The following is a 21,585-nucleotide window of genomic DNA, read 5'->3' as shown; positions in this document are numbered from 1 at the left end:
GAGTCATAGTTGTTTCAGTTCTGATGCAAATATTTGAACTATTGGAATTTCAGTTTTTCAGAATTATACTGCATACTAAATGATAATACAGATTTTGAAGATGCAATAAATCTTCCCAAATCTTGATTATAATTACAATATAATGATATATATGGTATAAAAATATAAATAAAGCTATTGCGGATATAAAGACTGTGAATGAGTCTCCCTACTAGTAAATGCTGAGCTCTACTATTTTAATTACTTGTGGATAGGACCACTGACTACTGCATCACTCATAGCTCTAGTAATTTTTAGAAATTACTGTGTCCCGGGAGTGGCCTGGAAGTGTGCTGAACATGTTTCTGAATGCGTAATCTGTATATTTAATTGCCTTCTTGAGTGGTTTTTAGTGATCTTAAGCTGATACATGGTTCTGATGCTTGATAATAAGATGTGCTAAGAAGACAGTGGGAAGATGTAATTAGCAGTCTTCACGTAAGAATAAAGACCAGTAAAGGTGGGGAGGAAAAAAAGGCAAACCAAATCTCAACCAAACTGCTATTTCTGTAGTTTATCTAGATTTTGCCATAATATACAGCATTTTACACTGAGGATTTGTTGAAAGACTGGTATTACGGTAGTCTGTCTTGCTAAAGAGAAACACTGTTGAAGGCTTTCCTGACTCAGCCTAACAGAGAAATCATCAGGGCTTTGCTTGTTACCTTCACTTCAGAAGATGGATTTTGAAAGGCCTTCAGAGAAGGATAAAGTAAGGTTTTGATGAAAACTATCAAACTAGAAAGAAACCCATGAAAAAAAATGATTGTGGAAGAAACTTCTCTTTAAAGTGGGTACTGAAGTGCCTGCAGAATTTCAGGTTTTGGTCTTATTCCAAAGTGCACGCTGATTTGATGATAAGGTAGTCTGTCAGATCACACAAGTTACTATATAAAAAATGCCAGCAAAACATTATTCTCAAATATGTATTGATTTAAAATTATATTAATACTTTATATTTATTTCCTTATTCAAGGATCAAAAGCATTGAAAAGTTGTTGTCTTTTTATGTGTATTAAGCCCGTGTGTTTTCTTTTATTAAAACTATTTGAGTGTCAAGAACTTTCTGAAATGTACAGACCTCTTTGAAGTTTGAGGGGGAAATAAAGCCTCGTGTGTGTATTGACATAAACTGATTTACATTTGAGACTATAGTTCTTGAAATAGATGTATATTCTCCCAAGTTCTTGAAACAGGCCATATAGAATGAACTATCTGAACATGTTCAGCCTGGTAAGTAGTCGAGATATGGGAGAATTAATTCTGTGTATTTAAATATGGATGTGTTCATCTAAATTAGTGTCAACTGAGGCTGTATGCTATAATGCCAAAGATTTTTACAAAGGAAAGCATGGTTCCGTCATTACTCGAATCTGTTAAGTAATTTTAACATGATATTTAAGATCAGGCACATGCAAATAAGTTTGATGAATGGTTGAAGCTAAACAATGAAAATGATTGATAAAAGCCTAAATTAGAGCATGTGGAAATCATATACTGGTAGAGGCAGGCAAAATTGAATTTGAAATAAACAGAATTAATTGCAATAAGAAGTGTAGTAGCCACTAACTGAAAAATGGAAACCTCATCAATTAACTGGAAATCGCTTCCTGAAATAAAAACGAAGTGGTAAGTACTTATGACCTATTTACCACATCTTTTTGTATATTCATAAACAAATGTCCATCAAAGTTAGTATTTGAAAAATCCTGCTTAGTAAGAAACTATCCCTAGTAAAGCTACATGCGAATTTCTGTAGTTAATTCACTACTGCTCAGCTGTTTTCTTAGAACGAGTTGTTTTGAAGTTGTCACCCAGGATGAATAAATTCCGATCACTCAGGTTTTTTAAACACAAAATGAGTTGTGCTAACCTATTTAAGTAGCTGTTGAAAAACTGAATTAATATGATAATATGACCTTGTGAAATTATTACTGTTCATGTACTAAATGTTCTTATTTACTACCTGTAACATTTAATTGTTGTTTAAATAAATTCCATATAAACATATTTACTTTAGAGTTTAGAAACAATCCACAATTACATTGTGCAGTTACCAGAATAAATTCTTTATTACTGATTTTTAGGATAGGAGGATTTCTGTGGTTGATGCCCAGCTGATGATAAACAACTTTGCCTTCATCAGTTACTTTTCTTCATGAATTTCTTTATTTCTGTTTTGGCCTCTATTAGTAGATCGCAATGTCTTTGTGTCTACTGCATTGTATGTCTCTGAATCATGGAAAATACAGGGCCTTACTGAAACTCAAGGATTTTGTTTTATAGCAGAATTTCCTGTTCCAGTTTAAAAAAAAACAACAACAAACACAAATGAGAAAAACCCACAGCATAATACAGCCCATCACTGGAAGCTTGGAGCTTTTTCTTTTTCTCCATTTCCTGCTCCCCTTTGTGTACTAACTGGTAGCTCTTTTTCTGGAGGCCCCTATGTTGCTCTGGTTGTTCACGCCTTTGTTTCGCTGCATAAATGTGTGATGTATAGATAGTGCTTATGTGGACGTCAGCATTTCCAAACCTTGCATGTGTTGCATTGCTAAGCAACTTTTAGCAACACTTATCTCTCATCCTTATGCCATCTGGAAAAGAGGATTAGACAAGGAAATGTGCCAGAGAGAGACAAAGGCAAATCTAAGAAAGAGGTGGCTTAATTACTTAAGAGAATGAGTGACATTAATAGTAGGCAATCATAAGAATTGATTGAAAGCAAGCACAATGCCTTTACAGGTAGTGATAAGGAAGTACTGAGAAAGGTTGCATATTTTATATCCCCCATCCTTTTTGCTTCCCTAGAGGAAGCAGGACACAGCTGAATCCTATTGCGTGTTTGCATACAGTGATGCAAGATGAAAGCCCCTATGATTTGAGTACAATTCCAGTTACAGTGAGTTTTTTCTAGACCTTCTTCCAGTTTTCTACTGAAAAGTATGTAGGAGTATGACTAGCTGACTACTGTTTTAAAGGTCTCTTCTACAAGGCAGAGAAGATTGTGAAAATGCCAGTGGAGCTTGAAGCTTGCGTACATTAGTTACCAACAATAGTGCTGTCCCTGGGATAACTGCTGAAGATAGCATCATGTGCTTTAATGTGATGGAAGGAATAGACCAAAGCAAGCAGTATCAGAAGGATATTTCCAAAGAACTGCTTTCTCTTTGCTTTTATATTCTAGCTTACATCTCTAATTGCTAAAGGTGTAAACAAAGTGATGAACTTTAGCCACTATATCCATCTGGAGTTTCAGCTGGGTTCGCACACCTTTTAGAATTATAGTAGCATTTTATTTGGTACCTCTGCTGTTATCACATGAAAAGCCAGTTATCTAACTTAATAGAAGAATGATCACTTTAGATTTTAAATATTCTTATTTTCTAGTTCCCTAGGTACTCTAACATTGAAAGAAAGTTGTCTGATAGCTAAACAGGAATTAGTACTGCGTAAAACAAGTGACATATTTGTTACGGAGTTGTTTTACTTACCATACCTGGACTTTTGACTGTTCTTGGATCGTTGCCTGATAATTTCCTTATCAGTTTCAATTGTAAACTCTTCCAACAATACGGGAACAATTCAAAATAATATTCAGTGCCAGCTCTGTGCTTCAAGATGACTTTTACATGTATGTTGGAATAAAAGCGCATACTACCATATACAATACTATACTTTCTTCTCACATCTGAAACTGAAACCAACATTCCTGATTGTGACCTTCCCTGTCCTGTCAGCAAATACCTGTGAAATGTCTAACAAATTTTCCTATCCTCCTGTAGTATAGGACCACAAAGAGGAATCTGTTGACTCTGCTGTCAGTTAATGTTAGCAAAATTGTGGCTGTGAACTAATAATCTCAAGATTATACTATGTTGAGTAGGAAAGGGTACACTTGAAAAACTGCACGTTCATCATGATGTAATATTAAATTGCATGATTACGTGTGCAAGTTTAATGTTGCTAGAAACTTTAATTGGCTCATACCTAAGCTTCTGTTGTATTTGGCTTTGCAGCCTTAGGAATCTTTAAACTTTTATTTTATGGAAAGGGTATATCTTGGGTGAAACGCAGTCCAGATTTAACTGAAGCTTTTTGGAATTGAGTTTGGTACACTATTTCACTCTTCACAATCTTTAAAAAGCAAAATAATGTGTGATTCTGTATGTGACAAAGCAGTTATTCATTCTTGCCATGTAATTTAATGCGATGTAATATATGAACTGAAGGACCTCACATAATAGTATCCCACAGTAACAAACCTTGGGCAAAAACTGTTTGATTCTCCCCCCTTTCTCCTTTAGAGGAGTGCCACATAATCCTTGGTTGTTGTGTGGTCTCCTATTCAACTTTTCACACAAATGTTGGAAGGGTATTTATAAAAAGCCTTGAGGACCACCCACTTTGCTATTGAAAATTGGCTGAAATAATCCCTTCTTTGTAATTTAGCTGTGGTGTTGTCGAAATTTAAAATCCGTGTGTATTTCTGTTTAAAGGGGCAGTGGAGAAATGACGTATTCAATGAACGGGGTGCTATAGTTAATTGTTCTGGTGACATCTGTGATGGACTGTGGATCAATGGCTTCCCTGCTGGTACGTACATTCATTATGCTCTCCAGTTATTAACAAGTCTTTGACATAATGCTTCGGTTGTCCCTCTTTTGATTAATATGATCTGACTATAGTGTTTAGCATCCTCTGAGTACTCGGTTCTCCTAGAATGCATAGTTCTGTGGAGCAAGGGGGACAGCTATTTGACTGAGACCCTTCCTGAAGGAAGGGAGCTGTTCATTCAAATGAAACGCGGAACTACTGTGAGGTATCGAATGTTCTTGTAATGGATTTTTCTTTTTGTGATGAGGGAGAGGTTTTTGGTTTTAATAATGTGGATTTATAATTTTAAAGGGAAAGTATTTTTGAATTAAAAAGTTGGAAAGATAGCAAAAGAAACAAACTGTGTGTGCATGCACGGTATGCATAAGAGAATAATCCCAGTTAGTTTAAACTTTGTCACTGGAAATAGTAAAGAATTATTCAGCAGGTTTTAATTTGTTAAGCACAGAGCAGAAATGAATCCCATCATAATGCAAAGGTATAGACTCAATGGCTTAATAGAAAGCTTTTCTAATCCAATTGACTTCTGCATGAGGGGACTGTTAGCACAGAATATTGTAGTTCCAGCTTGAGTGCTGCTGGTCAAGAGATCCTCATAAGTAGATTTTTGTATTGCCTTACTCAAATATGAATGTATCGCCTCAAAGGAAATTATCAGAAAACCTCAAAATACAGCATGTATGCATGTGGTCTTGGTGTCAAGCAGTAAAACACAGAATGGAACTCAGAAGAACAGATCTGTGCAGCAGCCCATTTTAAGAATATTTGCATGTCAGAATCTCTACTGTAGGACGTTAACACTCTAAAATGAAATATTTAATTAAAAAATCAAAATAATATAATTCACCTCATTGATTTATTTCTATCTTTAATATTGGACATACTTGTAATGCTAGTTCATATTTTCAGAACCCAGAATGAAAACGTTTATTTGTGGAAGCATTTCCTCTAAAGGAATAAGTTTTTGTAGGTTTCGTAAGACTCACAGTAAAGCGCTTCTTTAATCCAGTCAAAGTTGGTAGTAATCAAAATTCATAGCTATGTTCAAACCCTATAAAATATTGTGATGGTCTGTTTCATGATTAGTTAGCAGATGTTAACTTTAACAGGCCTTTTTTTCTGGCACTGTAAGCTGAACAATAAGGAATTGAATAGGTCTTGAAGAAATCTCTACACAATCATGGAAGTATTCTCTTCAGATTACTATAAGGATATATTTGAAGAGGGAAAATTTGTTCCACTCCTGTTCATTGGGTACTTAGAAGACTTAATTTTCCCTTTTCTCAGCAGTGCAATCACTTACATTCTGCATTAAGAAAGCATGATATTCCTGTTTATAGCTAAAACCTAATTGTTTTTTAAATCTTCTTAAAATGCATTTTTGTGGAAGTTAAGGTTATTCACAGGACTTCAGTTTAAAATAAATGTCTAGATAAGTAGTTCAGGTAGAATGATAGCTTGGCTTTTGTGAAGAAACTGATCGTTAAACGGAGTGAATGTATATCATCTTTCCATCTGTTTGGGAAGACAAGCTCATTTTAGTGTCGTGGGTGTCCAAGTACAGACGATACCGTTTGCTCTTTGCGAGACATTCACCTTCACAAGGGTTGGAGACTCTGGATGTCATGGGCAGCATTTTAACTATATGTGTTTGCTAGCTTTCCATTGGAACTTTGCAACAGACTTATCTACCGAAGCTTCAAGTGATTTTTACTTTCATAAGTGAACTGTTTAGTTGTTGAGCTGCATTTGTATTTATCTTGAACATATGATTGCTTTCAATTTTACGGTAGTTATGTCAGGAGAGAGTCAAGATCGTGATTATTTCCTTCACTTTCTCCCATTCTCTGAAACAACAATAGTGAGAGAATACATTTTACAGGGGACTAATGCAAGAACCTGCTGTTCTGAGTCCACCATTCTTAAATAAGCAACATAAAGATAAAATTATGAGCAAAAAATTTTATTCTTCATGGATTTTTCCCTCTGAATAATATTTTAACTGAAGTAACTGTTAATGCTGACCTGAAAAGGTTTTGAGAATGGGCTGGCTGTATGGGTGGCCTCTGACAGAAGAGGCCAGGGAGTGCCCTGTGCTGGACCAGCTGGTTCCAGCTGCCTCCACAACAGACCTGCTGCTGGCTGAAGCTGTGCCTGTCAGCAGAGCTGGTGGCACCCCTGCAAAAACATATTTCAGAAGGGGTAAAACACAGCACAACAGTGAGGAATGGGGCGGGGGGGGGGGGGGGGCGGGGGAGTGTGAGAAACAATCCTGTGGAGACCAAGGTGAGAAAAGGAGGAGGATGGAGGAGGTTCACCAGATGTCAAAGCAGGTATTTCTTCGCAGACTGTAGAAGTTTTGGAAGAAACCATGATGTAGCAGGCATTTCTGAGCAGCCTGTGAAGAGGACCACAGCAGAACAGATATTCACACTGCAGCCCATGGAGGACCCCATGCCAGAGCAGGTGGATATTTCCTGAAGTAACTGCAGCCCATGGAAAGCCCGTGCAGGAGCAGGTTCTCTTGACAGGAACTGTGTCGCATGGACACACACACCCACCTATTCCTCATCCCCCTCACCACTTTGGGAGGAGGTAGAGCAGTTGGGAATGAGGGAGTGAATTTGAGCCTGTGAAAAAAGGGTGTGAGATAGAGGGAAAGATGTTTTAATTTATCTTTTCCTCACTATCCAAGCCTATCTTTATTTGCAATATATAATTTTCCCTGAGTCTGTTTTGCCTGTGGTGGTAATCGGTAAACAATCTTGCTGTCTTTATCTTGACCGTGAGCCTTTTCATCTTATTTTCTTCCCACTGTCCTACTGAGGAGAGGGAGTGAGAGAGCAATTGGGTGGGCATCTGGCAGCCAGACAAGGTCAACCCACCGCAAATGCTGTGAAAGATACAACAAATAAAGCTACAATGGATTATTCCATTCAGTTGATTCTGATGTGGTTGATATTTTCATTCCCCTGAGTCATAATTTTTAACATTCTTTTGAAGTTTAACCTTAGTCATCATCATCAGCCGTTGACTTTCCACTGTTTAATGCTGCTGACCAAAATAGAGAGTTCTGTTGCCTCTTTGAGTAAGAAGTACAGTAAGTGCTTTCTACTCTGACTTAAAAACTTTAACTGAACTTGTAACATTGTGACATAGTAACAGTAAGAGATAGTTAATATATAATAGTGACATACTAGCTATTTATTTATTGTTCTCTTGACGATCAGCTGTGAATAGCTGTGGTCTGGAGATCTGGGCTGGCATTAGAAGCCACCAAATCCCATCAAGTTCTGCAACCAACATTTGAGTTAATTGAAGAAACTGAGAGGAAAACTGTTAACTCCTGTGTACGTAGTGTGGGGGAGAGCAGAGTTCATTATATGTTTTCCTGAATTAGTATGTGTATGCAGTAATCTAAAACTGGGTACATAGTATGCCAACGCCATAAATAGCAGCAAATATGCAAGTGTTATATCCTAAAAATAGTTTCAAATACCTTTTTTTTTAATGTGCTGAATTGTTTTTGTCATTGTCAAATATACTTGTAATATTCAGCCTTTAAAAAGTGCAAGTTGTTTACCATCTTCCCCTGCCCCCAACTGGTGGCTTCCAATGATGCAAGGAAGAATTCTCTAATCAAGGAAATACAGCAAGCTCTGCCTTCAAAAAACAGGACCATAAAAATCATCTTCCTAAATACTGATTTGCAATCCTAAATTAATAATTTATTTCTGAAGTATTGATAAATCCACTAAAGTCCCTGGAAACTGCTGAATGTGTTAGTACTTCTAAGAAGCCAAGAACCTTTAAATCTCCTTGAAACTTCTTTTAAAAATCTCACCTGGCATGTGGTTTCTCTGTGTATTTTTATAGCAACAATTTCCTTTTTTTTTTTCCCCTATCAAGGATAATAGCTGATGTCAGAACTGTAAATACTCAACAATAATTATTTGAAGTACAGTACCAGATGAAATAGAATCTACAGTGAAATTTTTCTCTAAAGCTGTGAAACTTGATTCTTTGTTTATTTGGGAAGTCACTGCTTTGAGATTGTGCAGCACTTTAACAGAAGTTGGAAAACACAAGGAGTAAACTAAAAGAATTATATATCCCTATTTGTCAACTGTATCTCCAGTTTGACAAAATCTGATAGACTTCAGTTGTTGGAGAGGTAGTTCTCAATATTATTCTTAATGTATGTTTTCTGCTGCATGCCCAGCTGTAAACGTTCTTAATGGCTCTCATGGTGAATTTATTCTTATATGTGGACCTAATTAAGGTTTTAAAACCTATCAGCACAAACAAAAATGTCAAAACTATTTTCTTTCACTGGATTTGAGTGTATAAGTTATCTTGAAATATGTTGCATCTGGAAACTGGGAACTAAAATGTACTGTTTCTGTTGTTAGGAATTCTGGATTTGCACTGGCTGATTTACTAGTCCCTAAGGGAGACAGAGCTGGAATCTGGATCTGACACGCTATATGGAGCAGGAGATGCTTGAAGCAGCCAGCATGGTAAGTAAAGATGATGGATTAGTTGAATGCTCAACTCTTTAGCTAACTGAAAAATGAAAAAGTATCTTTGCATAGCAGTGAAATAACTTGAGAGTGTAAGAAACTGCCTTTGCAATACAAAGAGAAAGTTCTTAAGTGATTTTTTTTTAGCACAGTGCTGAATTACTCATAATAAATGGAATCAATGTCATAAAATTATTTTGTTTCTATTTTATAAGAGAAATCTGTCCCTCCTGGGTTTCTTTTCAGTATATTAATCAGGGAAAATATACTGGTGTGCATTGAGGTCAAAAGGGTTCAAGTATAATTTCTACAGTCTTAATTAATTTACTAAGAATGAAATAAGGCCTAAAATTTGAATCTGGAGTCCAGATTTTATATCCTTCGCTAATGTTTAGCTCTGATTTGGCTTATTATATTAAGATTCTAAAGATGGTGGATTTGGGTTCAGTTATTTACATTGTGAGATTTGAAACATTGGAATTGACAAAGTTTTACTCTGTATCCATAACACTAGAAGGTGTAACACTTGATTCCCTAATAGCATCAAAGAGGTTTAAGAAAAAAGCACAAAATACTGCTGGCCACGTAATAAAATCGGAAGAGTTGGTGATTTTGATTTGAAGTTTCAAATGTGATGCTTTTTGAGGGGGCTTTTTGATGACTTGGTAGCTGGGACTGCAAAGGTAACTGTCCTAGCAATGCATTACTTTGTGAAATGCATGAAAAACAAGCCATTGCTTTTGCAGTCCCTGTGCAAATCCTGTCTGTGACTCATGCAATTTAATCAATTAGAAATAAAATCTCTTGTGACTCTCTGGATGGGATACCATATGTTGCAACAGAAAAAGAGCACTTTTAGAGGAGGCATTTCAGTGTTTTTGGAAAGATGGCATTGCGGAGAAAATGTAGAAAATGTGTTTTGTTTTAAATATTAGGTCTTCAAAATAAAACCAGTAGTTCTTTTACATAGTTCACTGGGCTAAAGATAGATTTGGGGATTCAAGGCATCCTGGTGTTACAGGCAGTGAACCAGAGTTTTCTAGTCTTAGTGTCACACCTTGGGCATGCATGTTTCTGTGCATGTGCACATCGACTTGTGCTAGTTGATCCATGTTGCTGCGTCCTGTGGCAAGGGTGCTCTCTACTAAAACAATGCAGGTTGATTTCTGTGTGTTTATAAACTTGAAATCTTTGGTATAATTATGTATATGAGTAATCAGCCTTCTATGAAAGGAAGAAGGATTATAAGCTCAGGTGCTTTTGATCACGTGTGAGGTCAGAGGAAGCAAATCTGGACCTTTAGGACATGGTATTTTTCATTTGTATTCTTTCTTATTCACAGGTCGTGTTCGCCCAAAGCTACCCTACACATGCCTGTTTGTCATGGTCTTTTAATGTGACAATTATTTCTTGGGCCACAGAATTTTAGTCTGTTTTCAAATGTCCCTCAATCACAAACGTTTTCTGTACTTGGGGCTCAGTGATTAGAAAATGTCAGCTGCAGCAGGGTATTGAGGACCCCACTACTCTTTTGTCTGAATTGTATTTAGGATAGTGTTGTCTTTCTGAGTGTTCATGGCAGATAAACAGTGGGACTCTGCAGAGTTAACTGATCGTCATTGATTTCAGTGAACAGCTTGTGTGTTTGGTCAAGGACATTGGAATAATTGGTAATGGAAGGCCAGCTAGATGAAGTGAGGCAGAGGTGGTAGAAAGAGTGGGAAATGATGCCTAGGAGACTAGAAGAAAGGAAGTAGGGAAGAAAGAGAAAAATGAAGGACATTTGAAGAGCTACTGAAATATTCTTTTCTCTGGCCATTGCTCTACTGATTGCTCTTCTGATTCTCATCTCTGTGTTTGAAGAAAAAGGTTGGCTAACTCTTAAAATACCTTGAGTAGCAGAATAACTTCTGTTGATGGATAAATGATGAGATCCTCAAAGGTTTCATGCATCACTGCCTATAGTATGGATATAATCATGCAATGATGCAGAATCGTCCAGTTTTTACCCAGTATTGATGAGCTGTCAGTGAAAGAGTTCCAGGAAGTTTTGTTGCTTAGTAATAATATATATGTAGCTATTGTTTAAATATGGATGTTTTTCCATATTTCAAATAGATAGTGAGATCCACACCCATGAAAGATGGATTGGATGTAATTTGACAGGAAAGCCTCTTTAGTTACTATTTAGTAACATAAATCTTATGCTTAGAAATTAGTTTCTAGTAGTTCTGTGATGATGGCCAAGCAAGTAAGCTTGTTATCAATACAGCTCTTTGTGGTGTGGTTTTCTTTTTTCCTTACTACTAGTGATGTATTTTTGCAACGTTTTTGTTTCAGTATTAATTATTTTCCAGGACTCTTCTTAGAAAAGATAATAATGACTGCTTAATGTAGGATTAGATACATTACTAAATGGACTTAGAGTAGCAATGTTATCTTGGTTATTTCAGTTTGCTACAGTAATGGAAGCAATGCGTGCATGTTGGAAAATGTTCTTCTCTGTATTCTTGATGCTATTACAAGACATCACAGTGTAATAAAGAAACAAATCTCTAGGCACCGATAACAGTGACATAATGTTACTAGTTGTCCAGATTGTTGTAATCCCTCTGTTTTACATTTGCTTCATATCATCACATTTCTGCTGCATCAGCTAAAATATTTTTCATATTTCTGGGTTGAAGATCGTTATTGTGCTACATGTCTTAAATTTAGGGGAATTTACAAGACCAAGACCTGGTTTTCAATTGAAACCAGGGCTAGGAATGTACAGAGCTTTCATATTAAGCCGTCTCAAATGTATCATTGGTTCATTGTTTAGAAGATTGAAGCTGTAAAAAATGGAAGTTTTGGCTCCTACTGTGTTTAGGTTGCAAGTGCTTAGCCTTAAGTATTCTGCCATCTAATTCAAGCTTATCGCTATTTGATACTTTTTCTTCCTTCACCCACTAACTCCCTTGAGTTCCACTAAAAGTATATCTAATTGAGATACTTTTTTGAAGGTTCATTATGGATGAATTGATTCCCTTCTTATTTTACCATTGTGAGTATTCAACTAATAATGTTGGATTTGAATGAGGAACCAAACACTCTTGGGTGAAGTAGTAACTGATAATTTTAGTTGGTCGTTTAAGCAGAAAGATCATAATTCCGATAGACCTACATTAAAATTACTAGCTAAACAGGATACAAGACAAACAAGACTGGATTTCCAAGATTGGAGCACATGGAGTTGTAGGCAGTTTGTTTATCAAAAAAGGTAACAAAAAAGAGCTACTATTCACATCATAATGTCATAGCTCTAAGCTCAACGTAATTCAGGAACTGCACCAGATGACACATAGACTGTCATAGTTACCATAACAACTGACTCACCACTTGTATTTCCAAGAGAATATCTTAAAAGGCAATGTAATAGGTCAGTTACATGCATACTAGTAGTGTTTTCAGTAAAAAGGCATGAAATGTGTTCCATGGGCGGCATGAATGATTTAATTTTTTTGTCCTCCTTACACAAGTAAGGTTTTGATATCAGAAATAAGATTATGCTTTGTAGATGATAATGTCCATTACTGGAAGCAGCAGCAATTATGTATGTTTAAAAACAAAAAACCCCAACTCTGAATACTTGGCTTCTAATCATATTAGAGAATACTCTGTCTGGACAGCTGACCAGACAGAATCTGCATTAAACAATGGAATAACGACACTATCAGGTGCCTCTTATTTTATTTTTTTTTAAAGACAGTGATATTTTTATTTTAATCATGAAGCCTCAGAACAGTCTTTTTATATTTTGTGATTCATTGTTGAGGACCTGATTCTGCCCATGTTTGAAGTCAATAGGAGTTCTGCCTTTGACATCTGTGTTTGCATGATCAAGCTTTAACATGATTTATTTTATATTTTGTCAGCTTCTCTGAGCTAACTTCAAAGCCCCCTTCCCCATCCATGTTTCCTACTTCTCCACTGAAGCCCTTAGTGCTAAAACTCTTGACATCATCAATAGAGGTAGCCTGAGGATCATTAGAGACTTCTTTGAAGACTTGGTAGTAATTTCCACTACAGACAAATATTCTGCTGAAAAAAAGGTTTTGACTCTACCCCCTCTTTCCTGCGGGCACTGATAAATAAGGAATTTCTGCAAAATTAGATTATTTTAAATCTGTCATTTTGTATGTTCTCCTGGGTGGGGGCAAGGGGAAACTACAGCTATAATTAGATTTCTCCCTATATTATTATTTAGTTTTGTTATTTTCTGGCCTGCATATAGGCTAGCAGTTTCCGCTTCTTTTAGCCCGTAGATATTTATTGTAATTTTGATCATTTTATCTGGAATTTTATGTGAACCCATCACTGTAGTAATCACCATATTTCAAAAGTAAAGAAGTCTGATTTTACATATGGCATAGAAAAAGAAATATTAGGTTTGCAGCTCATGTAAATGAGAGTCACCTAAGGAGAAATAATTTTTCATTAGGAACAATATGTAAATTTAATATCTAAATTTTATACAATAACTTTATTTTCTTAACAGCTTCAGTTCTCTTAAAGGTCTGAAAAGACGCTCATTTGGGTATATTAACAAGAACCTGTTAGAGCCCACAGTTAGGCATTCCACTGATGCGCGGCCCTTCCTGAGAATCACTGCTTCCCATTGATTTCTTAGTGCCACAAGGCGGTTGCTTGAAAGAACAAATTAGTCTTAGTGTACATAAGTTCTGTGAATTTAAACGTACACATTTAACTCCCTTGGGACAAGCGTCAGGACAAGAGACTCAATATAATTCCATGGCCAGAGCACACTGTCTCATGATTAGCTGTGGTATCTCAAGAGATCCCGATTGTGCTCGCCGGAGCAAAGTGTGGGTATGCAGTATTTCACTGTTCGTCTCATGAGATTTTGAAGTAATGCTAGTAACGGAATTGCAGCATCTGCCTTTTCCACTTCATAAAATGACAGCGGTTAGGTTTGTAAGTCCATAGATAGACTAATCGTAATATTTTCAAAGTTAGAAAGGAAATCTGCATTCTGAATATCTACATGTATTTTAAATCTACTACTCAAATAATAATGAAAAGATTATTTTAATGGACCTAAAAGAAAGATGTTGAATGTTTCCTCAGCTGCCTCTGCAGCAGCTGGAATAAAATGTTACTAATACTCATCCCAGATCTTTGCTGTATTGCCAGGGTTTTCTGTAAACACTTTAAAAAAAAAAAAAAAAAAAAGAGCAGGGGGTAGGAGGGGGCATCAGAAGCACTGTTATAAGTACTTTTAGAAATTACCATGTTTATTTTGAGTCTATTTGCTCTATGTGCACAGTAATATTGACAAATTAGAGGGATACTTTACATAACAAAACTATGTGCAAAATTTTAAAAAATAATACTAGAAGGGAAAAGTTATAGCGTTACCCTGCATGTTTGACAAGAACAGGTACAGGGGTACACTGACTTTGCTGTTTACAACCGTACAGACTCTGACACTAGAACCAAGTTTTGTGAGCCCCATACAGGTGTCTCTAATGTCATGCTTTTAGGTGTTTTAAGTATATGTTTTATTTGCTCTCTTTTCTCACTTCTCTATTTTCTCACTTTCCTCTGCTGGAAAAATGTGTTGTTTCCAGATGTTAAAACAATTATTGTGTATGTCCCTAAAGGTAGGAATAGATATAATATCACCACTATTCATAATTATTTTTTTTTTTTGGTTTTGAGGAGGAAAAAGACTGAGTGAACCTGTTCTATTGACAGATGACCTAACAGATGTTGAAAGGGAAAAAAGAATGCTAAAGCTGGGAACTTCAGTTGACCGATAATGTTGGAGAAAAAATGCAGTTCAAAAAAAAAAAAAAGGCAAACTATGGTCATCATTCAACTTTTTTTTTTTTTTTTAGCCCATGTGAAACTCTATTGCTCACCCCTACAGTACCCAACCCCCCCTCTTTTTTCCATAAGGATTTTGTAGTTAGGAGGTTTCTTCTCATCTGTGGGGTTTGTAATCTTAATTAAAGTATTAATTTATTCATTAATATTCATTAAAATAAGTATGCTCTAATATTAGGAAATCTTTGTGGGGGGAAAAAAAAGGAAGTGAAGTCCTGTATGTACAGCTGTGTACTAGAATGTGTATAAAAGTTGGTAACCTGGTTCACCTTTTAGACAAATGTTAGTACACTGGTAGCCTTACAGAAATATATCTAAAAGGAATTATCAAAAGCATCTTACAGTACCATGTTGAAATAGTAGCTAAATCAATTTGTTAGATTCCTCTCTATAATCTCTAATACACATCTGTAATCTCATTTCACAACAATGGGGCAACAAAGTGATGATTAACATGTTTGCTGATTTTGCAATTAGAAACCTTGGGCTAGTCCTAAACATGCTGATTCTATTAGACTTGCGAGGAGCGCTGGAGATGTGGCAGTAATTGTGATAAAAGGGATCCCAGCATGCGTCAAGCACATCCACGTCAACTCAATTTAATGAGGCATCACTTTGGAGTTAGACTCTAACTGTACAAGTCTCTTATCTGCTTTGCTTTATTGCAACTTCTATAGCCTATGGTATGTTTCCCGGGTAATTATGTTATTCTAAGACTTGTTAATTTTTTTTAAAAATATAAATTATTGGATGGTAAAAGGAATTAAGCTTTCCTGTCAAAGTTCTTACTCTGAATTTTTCTAGATGTGAAGTTCCTGTCTGACGATTTATCTTGTCAACAAAAAACACAAAGGGTAACCTAGATAAAATTTTAGATTTAGCAAGTTTGTATTTTTACTGAAGATACTTCTTGCTGATGTCTGTTATACTTCTGTGTTCTCATCAAATTCAACATTTTTATTTAGTGCTTCCGCTGAGCAGAATTTCTGTGTTTTCATCTGTTCTGCTTGTATCTAAAGTCTAAGTAAAACAAAGTTGTGATCCCAGGCATTATGAAAACCAGATTATTTTTTTTATTTCCTCTGGTAGCTACACAGGAGTAGAAGCCACTTCTGAAAATATAGATGTTGTAATGTAGTGATGACCTTTTGAGAAACCCGTTTGCTATTAAAGTTCAGCTGAGTGCAGAAGCTTCTAGAATACTTTATTTTGACCACTAAAATATTTCCCTCTCTAAATCACGCAATAAAATAATTTGGGACTTTGAATCTGACCATATAAAAGGATCATTATGAGCCCCTGGTAAGAGTGGTGTTCATTTTAGTACTAAGCTTAAGAAAATAATTAATAAAAAAAAATAAAATGCTTGCCTTTCTTTGGGTCTTTGGTTTGTTTTGTTTTAAACTTTCTGATTGGCTGCTCAGCATTTTTCTTAAAAGAAAAGCCAAGCTCACGCATATGGAAGATTGCCAGATACTCTAAACCCTATTTTGGTTAAATTACAGTACCCAGATTTCAGTAACAAAGCACATTGATTTTATATTCAAAAAGATTTTTATATTTAGTCTGTTAACCTTTTGTAAGTCCCACCCACAGCTTTAAACTGTAGAACATTTTTATGCTAATTGTTGTCAGTAGGGTATCCGCCATGGCCCCTTGGTAATTTAAATCCATTGAATTGTATTGCAGGTGCCGATAATTGCGGAACTGTTATTGTCTGACTGGCTGCAGCATATATGCCTCAAACAATTATTTTCAAATTGGATTTGAGAACACTTTAAAAAAATAAATCCATTATTTGAAGATAACCTTACATCATATTGACAAAGAAAAACATTGGAAGAATTTTTCGTCTCATTTCGGAGATGGTTTTACAGCAGTATTAACTGTCGGATTCTAAGGTTCAGCAGCTATTGTGCAGTTTTTAAAATGTCTGTTAGCCCCTTTGGGTTTGGATGTTTATAGAAATTTTTGTTTAGTAGTTTCCGAAAATACGGTTGTCTGGTGTAACATCGTGATCCAGTGAATATGACGTGGGAGTGGGAGGGGAAAAAAGAGGTTTGTGTTCTGAGCCTAGATCATCTGAGTGATACTGGACAGATTACTTCCTTCTAGTCTTGCTTTTCTCTGTATAAAATAATGACATTACTTTTCCTTTATACATCTCAAAATATTGCATCTAATCTGAACTACATTACGGCCAACAAAAATCTGTCCTATAATCTTAATTGGCGTATGTGTATCTCTTTTCTATCCATAAGAAAACCTAGTATTCTTTATTTCACTAGAATCTTCATTATATGCTTCATAAGATCTACATAGTGCAGAGTTAATGATTATGCAATAGCACTTTGTTTGGAATACACAATATGCTAAAGTGCTGCCTGGGAAAATATTTTAAATACAGAGTAGTCATTACTTTTATTAAATGATTATAATTTTAGAGGGTTTGATGAACCCTCCCTCTGAGTGAAGCCTTTGTTTCTACAGAATGCTTTAATAAGGATGAGAGTCATTCTCACGAGAAAAATCTTTGGTTAACTGAAGTTACTATACAGAGAAAGAAGGTAAATTTAGGGTCAAAAATAGAAGCTTTTTGTAGTCTTCACTGTAAGGTGGGGTTTGGATTTTTATTCTCTTTTTTTTTTTCTTAATTGAAAACACTTGAATTCAATATTTCCAAAGATCAAACTAAAAAGCTGTTCTAACAGTTTAAAGGCAGGGACCAATAGTAGAGTCCCCAGTTCCTGCCTGGGAGTGTGGCTTTCTCAGCAGAGCAGGATTTGGCTCGGGGGTTGCTTGCTGTAGAAGTTTCCTTGTGGAGATGTAGCTGCGTAACTCTTGCAGTTTCTAGTTGTGGTAAGAGTGATTAACTCCAGCGGGTTCACATTAAGATACAGAATGAAAGATTTACTGCTGTTTCCTCGTGCCCCTTTATAACTGTTTGTCTGGATGTAGTTACTGAAGTTCTAGCGATCTGGATACTTTTCTTCTTTTAACTTCACCCTGAAATAGTTAATTTGGCTTATTTTGAAGCAAAATTATTCAATATTATGAATACAAGAAAAAATCAGTGGAGATTAAATTGCCTGGAGTGTAATATTTCACATCTCTTAGTGAATATTCAGCTTTAATTGGCTAAAAACTTCAGCGGTGAAAAGCTGACTGGAGTAGAGCTTCTGCTCTGCCTAGGAGTTACTGCTCCTACTGGAAGATTGTCCTTTCCTTTCCAGGTCCTGTTGAACATATATATAATAAACCTGTTCTTCAGTGATTAAACTCAACTTGTCCAAGGGTCTTTTGAACCAGAGATTTTTTTGGTACTTCTGGTGAATAAGTTTATCTTCTTCACTGTCTTGTTCGTGTAACTAAGATAGCATGAGCCTGTTGGGCTAAATGGATGCAGCTTTTTTCATATAAATGTAGATTTTTAACTCGTATGGTACTTTAAAACCCTTCTGATGCTTGTTGACTGTGTATGAAAATGTAAATGCAGCTGTTAAGAAGATAATTTTGGGGGGTAAACCCTGACTGGAGCTACATACTTGGAATGCTTGTTGACTCAGCCTCCCTGGTTCAGGACTTTGGGGATTCTGTTTACCTATGCGACAATTATACTGCTGCTAGTAATAGTTCGTTTTTCTTCTCAAAGTTTTATGATGCGTGTGGGTATGCTGAATAAGTTCTTTACCATGTGGCAAGACAGCTCGGGCTCAACAGCATAAACTAAGGGTAGTATAGAACCCTTAGCTCTAAAATGCTTTGGGTTTTGTCAAATTAACCTAAAATCTTGCTCTGACGTATTACTGGGTTTTTTTGTTAATTGAAGTTAGCTTTGCAAGACACTAATGGAACAGAGTTTCCTCAGTTAACAGTTGATTTCAGTCTCGCTGCCTTCATGGGTTCATGTTTTTCAACCAGCAGTGAAAGCAAACTATTTGTTAAATATGTTGTCTGTGTTTTACATTAGGGAAGTTTGGGTTTTGCTATTGGAAACATGCAATGGGTTTCCCTTATGGAAACTCTGGCAGTCTAGCTGTGTGTGGTTTCTTTTTATTACAGGTAATTTGAGTACCATTTTCTAACATTGGCTGTATTTTTAAAGCAGCACTGAGAGATCAATTCACCTGGTAATTGTTTTATTGTGTGTGTTTAAAAAAAATAATGCAGGTTTGATTTAATGGCATACCTGTTTTAGGGTGTTAGTAATTTCCCAGGCAAGATTTATGATGAAAAAGAGCAAAACTATTTAAGCATTATTATCAAGCCAGGCACAGATTCTCACTAACTATACTGTGTTGTTATACTACCTGTGCAGTTTGCACCTGACGGAGCCCCTTCAAATGTAAATTTTATTCTGGTGGCATCATATTAGATTGATATAAAATGTTGTGTAGAAATAGGCTTGCAGTTCTGAAAGGTTACACTAACAAACTTGGTCACTGAGTATCAAACAGTTGCCAGTCCCAAAGGTAACCTGATGCTGAACTGTGACTGGGATTTTGTCCTTTCAAAACAGTGGCAAAATGTAGCATTCTTCTAAAAAAAGTTTTAACCCAGATGACAATAGCCTTTCCTGTGTTAGCAGCCAGGTGTAGCCACAGACATTGCTTCACATTAGTTTAAGAGGGACTGTTTATATAAAATATGAATATGAAAATATATTTATGCAATTATCAATAATGACATAATTATATTACTGCATATGTTGTTATATGGTTTTTAGTTTAAGACCTATTGAAATGCGGCCCTAAGGAAAGAGAAGTTTTGAAACTGAATTAGAAGATCTGAAGCTGATATTATCACAGGTTGATGCTTACTTCTGTTGGAAGGAGAAAAAAAAATAGTTTGCTTAATTCTGATGGCCATGATGTTCGCTATGGGAATACTGTTTCATAGTTCCTCAGTTTTACTGTGTTTTGACCATTTGCAAAACATTAAAAAAAAAAAAACCCACTACATGTGGAATAATCTTTTGGATTAGAAAGTACTGGTAACTCTGGCTGAGGTGCAGTACAGAATGTAGAAACCTGTCTCAAAACAAGTGTTAAATAGGAGCATGTCTCTTAATAGGGACACTCACAGAACAGACTCTTGACTGATGTTGGTTATGTTGCTTGGAATACTAAGGAAGAATTTTTAGATACTGCAGGAGTGATTGTAATGTAAGGATCTGGATAGAATAGACAAAAGTAGAAGAGAAATTCCAGTAGGATGTTCTTTCATGCATTCATGAATCTGCAGGTGGAACAAACAGTGCTTTTCTTTCAGAATACTTTTTAAAGAGCACTGGGCAAAGACAAACCTGCCCTTAAGTAAAAGCATACTGTTAATGTTACAGAACAGGGAGGGGGGGAAATCCACATTGGCTCCTCTCTTTTGCTGTAGTATAATATTTTTGTTTGAATTTGCAGAGTTAACATCTGTTTTATATGATCCTCCTCTTCGCAAAGCACTTGTGAAGATTCAGAAGAGTTATGTACGTAGCCTCTTTGAAACTCTCTTGATATGGAACCCCCTGAATATGGATGCCCCTAAAATCCTAAGAGATCCAGACCCCTGAAAGATTAGACCCTGTGTTCTGTTCCTTGGATGCATAGTACATCATATTTTTTGCTTACAGAAGTTAATCTGTAGTCCATAATGGAATTTTCAGTGCTGTGTTTTAGGAATAAAAATGCTAATGACTTTCAGTATGCTATCTGCAAAGAAATTGAAGGTGTCACTGGAGCATAGATATGTGGTTTAGCCTTAATCAGGCTGTATTAAAAAATATAATAATGAAGATGAATCGCAGTAAGGCTAATAAACTGCCAGTGTTCCTTGTAAATTCTTTCAACTTACGCGCAAGTCTCTCACTGCTATCGTTCCCATACTGGCAAGGGAGACTGAAGAGTTTTGCTACAAAGACATTGTCAGTTATGCTATGGCCATACTGTGAGAATTCTAGCATACTACTGTTAGGTGCTTAAGTTCTGCAACCATGTTGTCAAAATATTATTTATTTTTTTTTATACTTCAAATTCTGTCCATCAAGACTGCTGAAAGGAGCAGTCTTCCCTTGCTGTTTCAGATATGGACGAGGTAACTTTTCTTTCAGGTTCTGTTATCTATGCAGAACTAAATGGTGCAAGACTCATTTTGCAGAAATTCATGTGAGAAGAGATCCTTTAATGTACTCCTTTCTGCCATTTTATTTTATGAATGCTATAGCTGAAATGGATTCAAATTTTTGGTTTGTTTGCATACATGTGTTTTGTATAATATTCTGCTGAGTGCATTATTGTGGGTATATTGCACTTGATAATTTTCTTTGGAATCGGTATAGTAGTGAAATAGTTCTCATTTAATATTAGTTTATTTAACAAAAGTTAAATATATTTTGCTTTCTGCTGATTAGTTAATCTTTACTCTCTTCCCCCCCCCCCTTTAATGAACAGAGCTTTTTGAATTTTCTCTAACATAAAAGACTAATGCAGTGTGTCTGGTCACCTTTAAATTAAATGTCTATTAC

At 35.9% G+C, this 21,585-nt stretch overlaps 1 long non-coding RNA gene across 4 annotated transcripts in view; it reads left to right on the top strand.

Annotated features, from left to right (window-relative positions):
* Positions 1-21,585, top strand: part of LOC141732020 (uncharacterized) — a 43,921-nt gene that overhangs the window by 3,829 nt on the left and 18,507 nt on the right. For 2 of the 4 annotated variants that reach the window (XR_012583933.1, XR_012583935.1), the window contains 3 exons: positions 4,539-4,635; positions 7,004-7,122; positions 9,069-9,176. This is a non-coding gene — a long non-coding RNA (uncharacterized LOC141732020). The remainder of the gene's footprint in view (positions 1-4,538; positions 4,636-7,003; positions 7,123-9,068; positions 9,177-21,585) is intronic. The other 2 variants (XR_012583932.1, XR_012583934.1) reach the window with 1 other exon arrangement.

Source organism: Larus michahellis, chromosome 16 (assembly GCF_964199755.1).
Source record: "Larus michahellis chromosome 16, bLarMic1.1, whole genome shotgun sequence".
NCBI lineage: Eukaryota > Metazoa > Chordata > Aves > Charadriiformes > Laridae > Larus > Larus michahellis.
The sequence above is the reverse complement of the archived record's forward strand: the minus strand, read 5'-3'. Positions and strand labels throughout refer to the sequence as shown.